This window comes from Sylvia atricapilla, chromosome 1 (genome assembly GCF_009819655.1).
Source record: "Sylvia atricapilla isolate bSylAtr1 chromosome 1, bSylAtr1.pri, whole genome shotgun sequence".
Taxonomy (NCBI): Eukaryota; Metazoa; Chordata; class Aves; order Passeriformes; family Sylviidae; genus Sylvia; species Sylvia atricapilla.
The window spans coordinates 13,144,787-13,160,422 of NC_089140.1; the positions used below are offsets into that span (position 1 = coordinate 13,144,787).

Genomic DNA, 15,636 nt, shown 5'->3' on the forward strand with positions numbered 1-15,636 from the left:
AATAGAACAAGACAACAAAATTAACCACTATGTGAAACCCCTGAAAAATATCCCTGATGAGCTAAGAGTGTCTCTAAAGCTCAGTGAAAACAAATTTAATTAGCTCAGTTGTTTCATGATGCCCAAAAGGACTTCGAGAGTTTCTCAGATGAAAATGAAATATACTTGTAGAGAAATGAGATACTAAATTTAAAAGGAAGGAAACATTTCATACCAGATACAAAAAAGTAGATGACAAATTTTGAATACCCAACTCAACCCAGCTTGACCCTCTGCAGTACTTGGGCAGGACACCATGACTTTGATTAGATTTATACTGACCAAAGAAAAGGCAAAAATCATATCAAGACCTAAGGTGCACATTCCATGCACTTTATACACCAGGCACGAACTCCAGGGACTAGCCCTTGTTTAAATAAGGCAGGCAAAGGAAAAAGATCTATTATTCCCACCAGCAATCCCTCTCGTTCTAGTTCTATCATTTTCCTTTCTAGGAGCAGAAGCATTTATTTTTTAAAGTACTTAATATATTTTAATATATTCAATCTTAAGAGCCACTAACCTCTATGTGTCCCTGCCCCTCGACAAGCACCATGGCCCATTCCACAGTACACCACACTTGGCATAAACCAAATAGATCTCTGTCACAAATACATATGCAAGGTAATTTTTCTCTAGCTAAAAGACTCAGAATAAGAAGCATTCTTGATTAAGACAGATGAAATATACAAAGTTTGTTGGATAGGTGTTTGAAGTAAAATATTGAGCTTTGCACAACTGAAATTATAACAAAAGAGAACAACACTAAAACATAAAATATTTCTCATTTTATTCAAGTGGAATTACTGCCCAAAGCAAAAAAACAAAGAAATCCATCTGAAGAAACCTGGTGGTTTTTACAAATAACCTTCACACAAGAACCAAGGCTCCTTTCTCAAAAAAATAAACGTAGATGAAAACATCCGGGGCTATTGGTAGGAGAGATCCCTTTCCAGCTAAAATGGAGGTACATTACCAAAACAAAGGAGCAAATGGTAACAAGGAAAATCTAAAGAAAATCTGAGAAAGGCAGCACAAAAAATGTTGTTGAGCAGCATGATGTAAGAGACTTCAAACCTTTTATTACTAAAACCTGAAGAAGAAAAGACATGAATAGCTGCTTCAAGATACACCAATTCCACCAGGCAAGGACAAAAACTGTTTTCCATTACCATTCTAATAACGGAAAAATGCCCAAGGGAAGCAAACCCAGAATGCAGAGGAAAGTTAACGTTTCAAAAAGTGTTTGTGGCAATAAGCTGCAGACAGCCAACACCCACACTGTTCTCTCTCAGCTCTGCTGAGCTCCCCCCTCCACATAGAGCAGGGAGCACCCATGGAAAAATAGAGAATGGGACACAAAAAGAACTGTCCAGACATACAGATATAAGGAAAAAGCAGTTAGGAAAAAAAAATAAAGACTGGAACATAAATGCCCCTTCTGAAGCTGCTGTGAGGTGCCTGCAGAGACGAGCAATTGGAGACTGATGTTCCAGAGGCTTTTTGGTACCCTGAAGGAACACTTCCATCTGTGGTCTTCTGCTGCTGGAAATGACCACAAATACACTCAAAGACTTCAAAACAATGATGGCAAAAACACTGTGGGTGGTTTAGTCGGTTTGGGTTTTTTTTCCTTGTTTTATAATTTTTCAAATAACTAGTTGCAATAAGGAACCTGAGTGCTCTGTCTCATTCCAGCAGCATGGTCAGCTACCAAACTGTGCAGCCTCTCCCTGAAGGCCAGTGCCTTCTGCAGCAGCACCCAAACACAGCCCCTCTGGGAGAACTCCCCAGAAACACTTCTGCCAGGAACCCACGCTGAAGAGAAATATAGACACCATCTCCAGCATCCCAAATTCACAGCCCCAAGGCACAGCCTACTCAATTCTATCTAAACCACTTAAATAATTTTTCAAGACACCTCAGAAGATATGGGGACAAATAACAAACCAAAGGCAAAACAGATTAGCAGTTTTTTTGTCACAGACAAGGAATGAAGAGTAGCTATAAAAAGGGCATGGCTTGCATACAACATTTTAAAAAGTATTTATAGGAAACAATTGCTAGAAACCCACAACAGGCACACCTCTATCCAGGAAGGAGCTGGAGACTATAAAAAACCCAAGCCCCACACCCAAAACCCCAAAGTACATGACTGGAGAATGAACACCACTCCTTCCTGGCTGCTGCCAAGGCCAGATGCAGAAAGCAGTTTGTGCCAGCCCACACTGGCTCTCACACACGGGTTCACAGGGACACAAGACACATTTCCTGCAGCTCACTTCTCGGCCTTTAACAAGACCTTTTTTTGAAAACTGAATGACAGAAGTACTGGGATTTGGGAAGCCTATTGAGTCCTCACAGTTCTCTTTTCCTATATATTCTATGCAACATATATACTTTTATTACAGGATAGGAAACAATGATTCACAGGAAAGCTTACACAAATTCAGGTAAGTTCAGGACCTCCTGAGGTCCCCTTCTGGCAGTGGTCCCTTGGCAGCACACTGACACTACCCAGCAACACTACAGCCAAATGACCACTAATGCACAAAAGCCAATGGGACTATCTAATCAGACTCCTATTTAATATATAAAATATTATTTATTGATGTCAGGAAAAAAACATTTATTTTGGGGAAATCAGTATTTCACAAAGTGATTTAGTCAGGGAAAACTAAACTAAACACAATAAGAACATAGCTAGAAAAAAATGAGCAGCTTTGAACTTAACTGTCCAAAAAGGTATAAGAATTAATCCTGATTTTTTTTCCTATTTTGATTGTTTCCACTGTAATTTATTATTTCTAGATATCAAGAATATAATATCATTATCTTGCTATTAAGTCCATTTTCTATAGAGTAGTAAATTCCATAGCCAAATATGGTATATATTTCTAATCTTCCAATCCTTGTTCTTTCTTTAAAATAATAGTAAGTACCTGATGGGAAAAGTGAGTTAAAGTAACCCTCAGGATGTACAGGCAGCCCATTACACAGCCCATTTCACCCAGCATTAAACCCATTTTTGAACACAGGGGAGGAAAGGAGGATTAGTTACCTGAATAACCCTTATGGAAGGGGAAAATAACTGGATTGCAAAACACAGAATTAAGGTCTTACAAAAACAAATATAATGTTTATATACTTACCTGCACTTTATGCTGAGGCACAAGAAGCCACAAAGTATCATTAAAGGCATTTGGATATTCAAAGAAGAATGCTGAATGTTTTGAAGAATCCCCCTGGTCTACAAGATGGAATGCTGGCACACTAGTTGCCTCATGTTGATTTTCTTCACAATCCAGCATTTTCAAAGAAAACCATCTTACTTAGATTGAAGACTAACTGAAGATTTTGTGTAACTTAGCTAAAATACATATATCTCCACATCAGGAATACTTAGGTGACTCACTATACTTGGAGGCCTAAGACAAATGCAATGGCAATATTCACAGACTGAGACTTTGGCAGCAGATGTCAAGGTGCAACACAAAGCTGCTGTACAAGGCTACAGCTCTTCCACAGAGCAGGCAGGGCAAATAGTTTCTTGAGACATGAGATACAAAAGATGACACACTAATGGTGTGCACACCAGAAGCTCAAATAACTCAGGCCTGAAGATGCAGGAAACATGAAGCTTCCTGGGGAAGTGAGTACAGATTTCAGTCTCAGGGCTAAAAAACCAGCAATGAGCAAGTACTACATGTTTACTTGGTCTCACTTTGTAGAGGAGAAGCTCAAGTCATTAATTTCAAAATCAATCTTCCATCACCACATGCTCCTGCATTAAATCTAGGTCTGAGATGGTGGCAAATGACAACTATAATGCGATTTGTTACTAGATCTAATTTTGTTACCAGACATAAAAGGAAGCATAGAGTGGGCTAAAAATTCCAGTCATGCAACCTTAGAAGCCCATGGTACATCCACCCAAATCTTTAAACTGCTTTGTTATTTGTGCTTCTGCCTTGGCTTAGTGCTTTTCATCTGGGAAAAGGTTTGTGGTAGCTGGCAGTAATTGAGGTGAAGAGATCCCTACTGACATAGTGTGTAATTCCACAACAATTTCAATCATGAAACTGCATTTCAGAAATGGATAAATTACAATAATAAAAGCAGGTGTGACAGTAGGAGAGGAACTGTAGGAAATCTCTTCCCCATATAAAAAAAGAGTGCATCTAATAGCTTACTGGATTTATTTTTTACAAATTTAATCATGTCAGAAAGTATTTTACAGTGCAAGTATTTCTACGAAATAAACTGAATAAGCTAAACAAGAAGGTTAAACTTACTGAGAAAGTGAATTATTCAACAAGAGTCAGATTTACCAACCTTCCAAAGTAAAAATTTATTATATACCTACACTGCTATATATTTTACACACACACAAAAAAAATCTAAAAACAAAAAAATCTGAAGGGAATCAAAGACACACCAAGTTCTCTTCTAATGAGAACACTGCTTTGATGTGCATCTGTGTTATGGAAGTAAAAGATTCGTCCCTGAACAAAAAAAAATGATTCTAAATGTCACTCAAGAACAAATCACGCAGACACCCACAATGCCCCACTCCCAATTGCCTTGTCTGCATTTCACTGGCCCAATCAGTCTAAAAGCAAAAAATACAATTAGTGTGGTGTCTTCTCAGACTTTGAAATCACATCTCATAGTCCTTCCATAAGGTAAAATTAAGAGCATACAGAAATGCAGTCATTTGCTAGAGTCCAGTTCCTCCTACACTGCACAAAAAAATCTTGAAGGCAACTCCTAACACTATTTAAATTAGAGAAGATGTATGCAGAGGAAAACCTGGAGAAAAGATGTCAGGGGGGATCATTTAAAAAACATAATACTGATTATGCTTCCAAATTATGACAAGCTCCAAAGGAAAAGGGAGTATACCACTGCCTGAGAGATTTTAAAACCTGAATCAGAGAAGTTTAGGAGGAAAAAACCCAACACCAAAACCCCCTTTATTAGGAGTTCTTGATAAAACACCAGCAATTAGGCTCTATATCATATAATCCAAAAACATGCAAAGTAGACAATTAGCAGGTAATAATATTTTCTATAAATGTCATTCTGATCTCTCAGCCTTATAGATAAACTTCAGCCCTTAGAGGCAGTCAACTGTTCCTTATGTCAACTCCTCTCCATGTAAATCATCCCACCTTTAAAAAAAACAAAAAAAAAAAAACAACCACAAATTGCAGTCTCAGACTCTGAATTTTCTTAAAATAAATCCATAGTTGATTAGGGTGGAGAAAGAAAAATAAAAAAGTTAAAAAAAAAAAAAATAAAAAAAAAAAAAAAAAAAACAAAAAAAAAAATAAAAAAAAATTAAAAAAAAAAAAAAATATTTAAAAAAAAAAAAAAAAAATAAAAAAACAGAAATCAACTACCACTTAGTCAGATGAAGAGTCCTCCTGCTTCCAGCAACAAAGCTGAGAAGGAAAGCTGGTTTGAATTCCTGCAGTGAATCCCATTAAAGCTAAAACCTGAAGTCCACACATTCTACAGAAGAAAAAGGTCCAGGCTTCCCTTAGCCAGCTATTAATGTGAACAAGCTTCTGAAGTGAGAGGTTATGCAATCATTAAAATAAAACAGTCAAGACCTCCCAGCAAGATCTAAAGCAGCGCCATATGGTAAGTAATGGGGGATTTTCTTTTTTTTGCATTATTATTTCCAATAACACTTAGAAGCATTTGTTCAGATCTTAATGGAATTTATGATAGCTTTTGTCTTCCTTAGGAATCACTGTTTATTTTTATCTATCAGAAAGGCAACTGCTGTGAGAACATTATGTACTAGAGTCTTAATATTTTTAGAAGCGGAGACAAACATTTTCCAAAATTTAGGTACTTCCTTAGTCTCAGGCATGCTGTCAACAAAGTAGGACAGAAATTTGCTGTGCTAGAGAAGTAGCACTCCTCACTCTTCTCACCTGCAGTGCAACAGCAGTGGCACCAAGAAAGAATCCCAATTCAGGTGACATTTGCAAGGCAAGTAAGAGAAAACACAATTACCAACCACCATTTGCAGTTAATGTACATCTTAAAAACATCAGCTTCACAGGCCCAAATCAGCACCATATTAGAGAGATCACAGAATCACATAACAGTAAAGTAACATCTGTTTATATACCATGATCTTCCAAAATCAATATACCACCAATGAAGATATTTTAAAAATATTAAATTTAAATAGAAAAATAAAAGCAGTCTCAGAATGTAGAAGCTTGCTTCTAATTTTATGAAAAACATAGCTTTTGTTTAAATTCTTTTTTAAAAGAAACAATATAGCTCATACAGCAGATTCAACTTGCATATTGCACTGATCTACAGCTTAGCCCTATAAAAACTGTATTTACAGAAAACATAGCTGGGACAGATATGACAGATGTTTTCCTCCTACACCTTAGTCACCTTATTAAAATGAAATCTCAGTGCAAAATTCAAACCTAGTGTAAAAAGCATAGCTAATTTATTTTTTTTTGAAGAAAACTAATTAATCCCAAAGGTCTATCAAGGCACAGTAGAAGCTTGTATAGAGTTAGGAAAACCAAGAAGCTTGCCCATACTGCATACTCTTTATATAACAAAGTCCATTAGGAAAAAGAAAAAAGGAATGAAAGTCTAACAAGGAAAAAACTTCACACCCAAGAAAACAGGAGTTACATTAGCATTGCACGTCTTCTATTATTTTAGGTTTTTCTAAAAAGCTGTGTTATCTCAATATTGTTGAATTTAATTGTACAATAATTCCCACCTGATCAGTAAAGCAGATAAAAATATAACCTCCCTCCAAATTAAGGCAGAAACACCATTAAAATACCAAACTTCCCTGCAGGGCAATTTGCCAGAAAACAGATCCGAATGCCTGGATTGCTCCCTAAGTGTGTGAGTGCTGACTGCAGAGGAAGATGCCCCTGTTCCCTGGTAGGGCAGCGGAGCGCGGCACACGGCAGGTGGATCACCCTGGCCAGGGTCCCTGCCACCTCCTGCAAATGGACACAACAGGACAGCTCCTGGATGGCTTCAGGCCCTGGAGGGGTGTGACTGGCCTGTCTTTGGCAGCTCGCCCTGCCCAGCCATCTGAAATGTTGGTGTTTGTGGCCTGAACAGAGCTGAGGCTCCCCAAGGGGCAGGGGCACAACTCCTCAGTTCCCCATGTGCCCCAGGCAGGGCCCTGCTGCTGAGGGCTCCCCAGGTGTGCACTGCCTGCCCACCACCAGGCATCTCCCGGGACACAAGAGCCCTGCAGGTGACAAACAGCAGCCCAAAGCACAGTGCCAGCCCTTGCAGCCAGGCTGGGCAGGAGCCATGCCCAGTGGGGGCCACAGGCTGCTCACATCTGTAACATACACACAGCCTCCACGATCCCTCCAAAACCCTTTACAAGCCACCTTCTGGAAAACTGTCTTCAGCTCCCTTTGTTTCGCAAACTGGAAAGTACCAGAGCGGTTTCTTGTGTCACTGCTGGTTCACGGCACGCCTGGCAGACCCATCACAACGTGAAGTGCAGGCTGCCACGAGCTATAGTACAGACAAGCCTTGGTATGGCTAAATTATGTCCCAGAGGCTGTATGATGGACAACTCCCCATCTATCATCATCAGAGCAGCAACAAACGGGAGAAGAAGAGCAGAACACAGCTGGCTCCTCTGGAGCTGTTCTGTCTGGGGGAGACAGCACAGCTGGGAAGGAGGGAGGGGAGGGGGGAAGGTGCTCTTGTGGTATATTTTTACTTCTAATTATCCTGCATCGATCTTGTTAATAATAAATTCAATTAATATCTGTAATTCTAGCCTGTTTTGCCCAGGATGGTATTTGGTGAGTGATCTCTGTCCTTATCTCAACCAATAAACCCTCTGTTATATTTTCTCACCCCACTACAGCTGCAGAGGGGAGTGACAGAGAGGCTTTGGTGGGTGTCTGGCATCCAGCCAGGATCAACTCACTACAGTCTTCAAATAGAAGTCGATGTCTTTATATTTTAAGAGTAAACACTTCCATAGGTTTCAGCTGGCTATGAGAAAAACAAGAACAACAATAAAAAAGAATATATGAGAATACGTGCTTGGATTTGCCCAGTACTGAAATAAATCATTTTATCCGAACAAGATAAAATTATCTGGACTCACCTGAAAATAGTGTCTCCACAAAATCTTTCTGCTTCCAATAGTGTGAATTTAGAAGTACTTTCCTGTATTGTAATTGTACCTGCAGATTGGAGAAATGCACCTGGGGAAAACATACTTTTTTTTTTTTGACCTCTCAGCTGATGGGGAGATTTCCTACAGTCTCCAAACATCTGAACCTGCCACACAGAATGGGATGCCTGAAGGAAAAGTGCCTCAAAATACTTGAACCATTTGCATAGCAGCAGTGAATCACTGAAGCATCTCCATGTCAAATCCCTTAGAGGAGAGACTAAGCAGGGGTGGCTTAAAGATTTTAGAAATACAACAGCAAGACAGTGATGAGACATTTTTAGTTTCCTTCCCATGCATTTGCCACTGACCTATTTCACTGTGCCACATGGGTTCAAAACCTTATTTCTTAAGGCAGGAATTTAGAAACTAATTTTAAAAAAAACGCATTTCAAGTAATGGATACAAAAAATCTTTTATACTGTAAATTCAAATTGATTTTTTATTTCATTTGGAGAAACGGGGCACATGCCTCACTGCCAATAGAGGGGCGCAGCCACTGACTTCCATGACCAAGTAACAACCTGTTTAATCATCCAATATTTATCTGGAGGCTGTCTGAAAACTTTTGCAAACATATTAGCAGCATGGTTCTGTTTCAGTTAAAGGCCAAAAGAGTAAGCATGGATGGTAAATTCTTTTTCATTTCTTTTACTTCTTGGTAAATTAACTTCAATCTAATCTCCATCTAACATAACATTCCTTAAGAGCTGTGCCTGCTCAAACTGATACAAATAGCAAAAAAGTAAGTCATATAGGCTCAGAAAAATCTTTCCTCTTAATTTAAAATAATGAAAACAATTTGTAAGTATGAACAAAGTCATGGTAAAGAAATGTAATTGCAATGGAATTGCCTTTAGCTAGAACATAATGAAACAAGTGAGCAGCTGCAGGGATTCTCTTATTTAGCTACACCTTCTGTGTAATAACTCACCCATTCTGATACTACTAAGAGAAACAAGACACTGAATATTGACGCTGAGGATAAAAATACCTTTAATTAACCTAGCCCATAACTGCACCATATGTGTAGATGTTCTATGAATCAAGGCACTATACAAATTCAGGCCATTCACAACAAAATACACTTTAGGAATACTTTCTAAATCTGTTTTTATTTCACAGTCTTTCTGTGGTGATATCTTCCTCTTTCCAAAGCCCCAAAAACATTAGCTTCAGAATAATATGTAAAGAACAGACTAGACTGCAGAAGAGGTAGGGAAAAAGCATTCCCTAACAGTAAGAAAACTGGCAGTGTACTTTACTTTTGCACATTTTCCTAACTGCAAACTCCCAGACTAACAAATCCCTTGAGATCTGAGCTCTACCTCTTTGGGGGAGTGGAATTATATGACAGCTTTTTAATAAACATTAAAAAAGTCAGCTAATTAAGAACTAAGGTTTGGTTTTTTTTAAGTTTTCAAAACTTTTTTTTTTATTATTTTTGGAGCCAAGGAGAAAGGAAAGCTGGAGAGCTGCAGACAGCATTTTGATTTCTTGCACACTACCATGCCAGTTATCAATTGTAAGGCTGAGACAAGACTGCCCAGCACACTGCAGCTACGCAGCCAAACCAAATCTCTCCCACTCTTCTAACAGACAGATTTCTGAATGTACCAAAAAAATTCTGAAGCCAACAGTTAAAATAAAAATCCAACAGAGGCAAAAAGAGTTGCTATATTGATGTGGTTCCTTTCATCCTGATTTGAAACCATGCTGAGATCCGACGATAACAAGATACACAGAGGCCAGAGTTTGCCACTGCTCTCTGCTGCAATTTTGACATCTGTTTCACAGCTCTTGGAAAGCCCATTTCCATTAATCTATGAGAAAGGACAGGAGATAAAATTCCCAGGCTGCAGAGGGCATTAGGAGACTTTCCTAGCTGACTGTACATTAAGAAAGAACTGTAACAGGCAAATTACGTTACTGTGAATAGACGGAAGATGCTGTAATTCTATTCCTTCTTCTGTCTTAATGCAGTTATTCATGTTGCAATCTTGAGGGCAGACCACTTACCAAAGACACTGCCAGCCACCTGCCTGACACACAAAAACAGCAGACTAAGAACAGAAGGTGACATCGTGGTCCCATTCAGCAGAAGCTGGCCTGTGCTTTCTTGACTTAGCTAGCAAATTATCATTTCTCACAGTTTACACATATTGCCCCTGCAGCACACTAACACTTAAACAAATTCTACCAAACAACCCAGAAATTAGTTATCAAATCTAGGTAAAGTAAGGAAAATGAGTGAAAGCCTCATCACAGAAAGCTTTAAATTGCTTAAAAGCTTAGCTTTTGTGGCATTTAGGCCTTTTAAAAATAAGAACATAAACATAAGTTGTTTCAAAGTTGAACACTTCCCTAAGATTAGTATCCTTAATCAAGGAGGGATAGAATGCTGGTCATATACAATTCCCACAGAAAATTATGTACGCTTAGCACGCACATTAAGAACTGGGCTCCTTTAATTTAAGAGATTCATTTCAAGCACCTGGCCTTGAAAGCATGAATCTCTGTTTCTATTAAAAAATACCAAATTAGCTTTCCTCATACATAAGCAAAAGCAATACTAAAAGCAAATACAGGGTCTGACAACAAAAGAAGCTGCAGAGAAGAACGAATGAAACCAAGAAGAAGAGATGGAAGATTGTTGGAAAAAACTAAATCAAACCATTCATCATATATATGTAACATGTTTTCTACTTTCTTGCAGGATACTAATACTCTGTACTTGCTATATCTGCCACTGAGGAATAAAAAGAAAAATGTCACTAAGGAGTATCTAGTGCCCTGATGTACCCTCAAGTTGCTAACCCTAAATACTAAGTTTACAGGAATAAATGTTAGAAAAGAACCTTCGAGCTTGAAGAACAGCTCATGATATTAAAGTATGTTAGGGCTCAGTTTGCAACCCTAAATACAGAAATACAGAGGCTCATGTGAAAGAGAAAAATAACTGGAATAAGCTCCTCTGAATAAACCTAATAATCAAAAAACACAATGTTATTGATCCATATGGAGCTGTGTGGGTTGAAAGATACTTGAGAATTTACTCTGAAGTCTAAAATAAAATAAGTGTGATGTCGGCATAAGTCAAAAGCCCAAGTCCACACACGACCAAAACTCATCTCATTTAATCTGGACCAGCTGACTTCCCAGTAGGACATGTGAGAAGAAACTGTGTTTCTCTGAACAAGACTGGCAGTAGGAAAATCAAAGCATCGGCAACTTCACAGCACAGCTAAAGGCTGGAGAAGTCTCCATTTGTGCTGGTTTAAGGAATAGAGAACAACCACCCTACTGCCTGCAGGATGTTCATTATCTAGCATCGTAATTAACACCATTTCAGTTAAACTGCATATGGGAAAGCAGCAGGAATTAAGAGTAAATACCAAAACTCCTGTCAAATGGAAAATTATTTTCAGCCAGCTATAAAAACTTGTCATTATCTCTGTGACTGTACTTAATGGGATTTGACTCCCTCTTAACAGTCTTTCATTCAGTCTCAGACAGATGATAAAACAACAAGACTTCAAATTTGTTCAGCTTTCCCACTCAAGATGGGGCAGGAGATGCTGATGTTTGCATGGGTTTATATAAATCTTTTTTTTTTTTTAAAACATAACCCTACAAAATACTTCCCATTTGAGGGGAACAGGAAACGTTTGGCGAATCACAAACTTCTTAATTTGCAACCTTCTTTTTACGTAGTGAAATCCTCACAGTACATTTCCATAAGTATGAAGGAAACCAAGATAATAGTTCAGTTTACCACACACTTTGTGGTTTAACCACAAAAAATAAAAGGCAGTTGGCTCATGCGAGAATGTCTGTATGCAGTGGGGCCACGCTTGAACCAAAACTATACATAAGACTGCTTTAGCTATGACCAAGAAAAAACAGAAGACTCTGTTTAATATATTACACAGTACATTCAGCATTCTACTTCTGATGTTGTCTGACAGAGGTTTCCACTAGTTGGAATCTACTGAAATATATATGTATGTTGAATTATGTTATATACAGCCCTGAAGCTACAGGCATACCTCATTGCTTATCAGTAAAATACACCCTTAGAGATGATGTAAGGTTAAGTCCTACACTTCAACCTCCTAGCACAAAAGTATTGCTCTTTTGTTTTCAATTTTACTGTACTAGAAAATGGAAAATCTTAGCTCATTCATTTCTATTCCTCTATTTTGTCAAGTTACCCTGACAAAGAAGGAAAAAGTTCTTGACCCATCATCAACAGTGAGTTCAACCAGAGAAGTAAGAGATAATAGACAAATAAATGCAAGCAATATTTTACTTTTGTCTTTTTCCTCCAACATCACACTATTGCTGAAATTGTATACAGAAAAGAGAGGAGAGAACAAACTCAAAAAAAAAAAAAAAAAAAAAAAAAAAAAAAAAAAAAACAACACAACTTGAAATGAAAAGACAGCCAGAGCCAAATCAACACTTGGTTTATTTCAATCCTAAAGAAAAACAAACTTCAACACCAGGAAGAGCAAACACTGGGAAGGGTGACCATTTGCAGGCAAAAATGGTCAGATATATCTGAACAAATCTGCCGGAGCAAGGGAGCTCTCCAGACAAACACTTCTTCAGCAAACATCTCTCTCACAGGACACCTTCCCTTACATACACACAATTAACTTACATCCTTCCACATGGCTGCAGCATGCCACTGGCACTCATACATCCTTATGATGCTCCCAAAAGTTAGCCCATAATAGAAGCCTCCAAAGTTTGCATCAGCACTGAGCACATCTCTAAGAAAAAGGAGGATGTTCTCAGAATATCTCAGAAGAATATTCTTAGGCTATGGGTCCACACTGGATAGGCTGGGCACAGATGTGAAGGTTTCCTTTCCCATCACAAAGTGCTCAGCCAAGGGGAAGCACAACCAGTAAGTTAAAATATAACAGTACTGTTCCTTTAGGACTGAAATTAATAATATTACTTAGAAACCCTGACAGCAAAAATTAAGTTAAAATGCACCAAACTTGAAAGAGGGGCTATTTGAGGACAGGGAGAGAGGGAGGAAGCCTATTCAAAGTCACCTGGTAAAACGCTAAACTAATTCACAGAAAGAAGACAGGCATTTCTGCAAATAGAAAATACGCTAAAATTATTCTTCCCCAGTCATAAAAACATGTAAAAAAACCTAAATTCAACAAAAAGCCTGAATTTGGATCCCTTTTCTCCCATCCTATGGGAAACAGTTCCTAGCTGCAAATGGTTCTTAAAAATTACAACATCATGAAATTTAAACAATAAGCTACACAGAGTCCTCCACCAGACAACTCCTGAATTCCAACTACAGAGCTCTCCTGTTTTCAGTAGACAGAATGGGGGGAAAAAACTTAATTATTATTATTAATGCTTAATATTTCAGCCCTCTCAGTGTGTGTGGCATACCATAATATATGAATGGTCAATCAAACCTTACAAATGTTACTGATTTTGAAACTGAAACACTGATCAGGACCTGCTCCTGAAATACCCCAGAACTAAACAAGTATGCATGAAACAAGCTAACCACACAAATCAGATTGGAAATTACAGGAACCACAAACTCAGCTGGCTGCTCATGTTTAACAGTATTGATTGTTCTGGGTAGAAAAATTGCAGGTGAATGGCTTTGGGAAAGGCCTCTGAAAATATTTCTAACAAATGGAAGACAAAAACATATAAAGAAATGCAAACCAAATCTCCCCTTTAGAAAAGGCATATGCTGCTGCTGATTCAGAGGCCAGGTGGATACTAAGGTTTTGGAATCCTTCTGTTTTCACAACTCTCTCAACAACAACAAAAAAAAAGCCAAACCAAACCAAACCAAACAAAAAAAAAAAAGTTTAAGAAACTCAAAACTCAATATAATGTTATAATAACCAATGCATTAAAAATTCTTAAATCTGCTGTATATTTTAATGGTTAATATATGCTTTTGCCTCTAGACAAGACATTGCAATTCCTTGCTATCTGAAAGCTGTATGTCTGTTTCAAACAACTTATTCACCCTCTGGCTGTCAAGACTGTTGCTTTACAAAATTAAATACAGCCTCTACAAAATACAGCCTCTAGTAGTTATCCATTCACCTTTCTGAAGGGACAGAACTTCCTTGGTTAGGATTTGCTCTTGCTTTACGGGAACTTTAAAACCTACCCAATTCTCTTAGAAAGACTCAATACAGGAAGCCCTGAAGTTGGAGCTTCATAGTATTTCCATTTCAAGTTCATCCCCAACTGATTCCCAGAGGGAAGAAGCAGTAACTCAATTCACAGCGGTAAAAAATCCAGCCTAATTGCTCTTTTCCTGCAACAGTGACACAGTGACTTCTCAGACAAAACATAAAGGAGCTTTCAACTGCAAAGTAAGGAAAGACAATCCAATTTCTCTCTTAAAGCATGCCAAAATTCCCACATCATTGTGCCAGGATCTCTGGAGCTAGCTCTGATAATTATTATTTCTAGGGACTGAAAGACCCTTAAATTAAATCTCCACGAAGTAGGCCTAACACAGAGGATGCAGCATTTCTATCCTATTGGTTTTGGGGCAGGAAATTCTTCATGGAGCAGCAGACTTCAAGCCCACTGTCTCATTCATATCATAAAACTCTGGAAACAAATACACAGCTTGCAAGCACTTCCCCAAGGTAAAACCAAAGCATGCTCTGTATTTTATGTCCCACAGTACCACTGCTTGATAAACAGCACAGTCCTTTCACAAATGTTATAAAATTTTAAGTCCTTCACACATTACTTAAGTCTGGTATTTACATGGCAGCTTCATATCAACTGCACAGGAAACATTGTTTTAAAATTATAGTTTTGTACTGGTTACCTGCTGGTTAACTCTGTCATAGAAATAAACCAACTGACACAGCCTTTTCAGAATGCAAACAATATATGATTAAACCAGAAATTTTGCCTACTATGGCAGAGAGAGATAAAACCCATGGGGCTCCAGCTTGCTGCAGCCCCAGATGATATCAGCGTTCAACTTCAGAGCACACATGAGTGGCTTTGAAAGGAGACACTGTGATGTGAGCTGGCAGATCAGAAAGGAAAATTCAAGCCCTTAAAAGGGATTGCATGGTTGAGATAAATGAGCACAGGTGTCACAGGTTTCGCTGGAATTAGCATCAGAATTCGGGACTTTCAAAAATTTAGGATGTTTAAAGTCTGTAAATAAATTAATTTAGGGAAGGAAAACAACCTGTCAAAAAAGAACTTAATTACCTGGCAGTTATGTTTCTCCACTGAAGAAGCAAAGATTAGAGCTAGACAAAACACACACAGACACTCCCTTCCAAGGGATCAATGTGCCCACAGAGACCAGGGTTAACCCTGAAGCGTTTTTGCTCTCAGCA

General features: G+C 38.3%; 1 protein-coding gene and 1 long non-coding RNA gene across 2 annotated transcripts in view; one reads left to right on the forward strand and one right to left on the reverse strand.

Annotated features, from left to right (window-relative positions):
• The window catches only part of LOC136358914 (uncharacterized), a 161,609-nt gene extending 156,173 nt beyond the window's left edge, over positions 1-5,436 (forward strand). Inside the window, exon 2 of the long non-coding RNA XR_010743179.1 lies at positions 5,307-5,436. This is a non-coding gene — a long non-coding RNA (uncharacterized lncRNA). The remainder of the gene's footprint in view (positions 1-5,306) is intronic.
• The window catches only part of CCNY (cyclin Y), a 118,679-nt gene that overhangs the window by 83,597 nt on the left and 19,446 nt on the right, over positions 1-15,636 (reverse strand). The gene's annotated exons all lie outside the window — the stretch shown is intronic.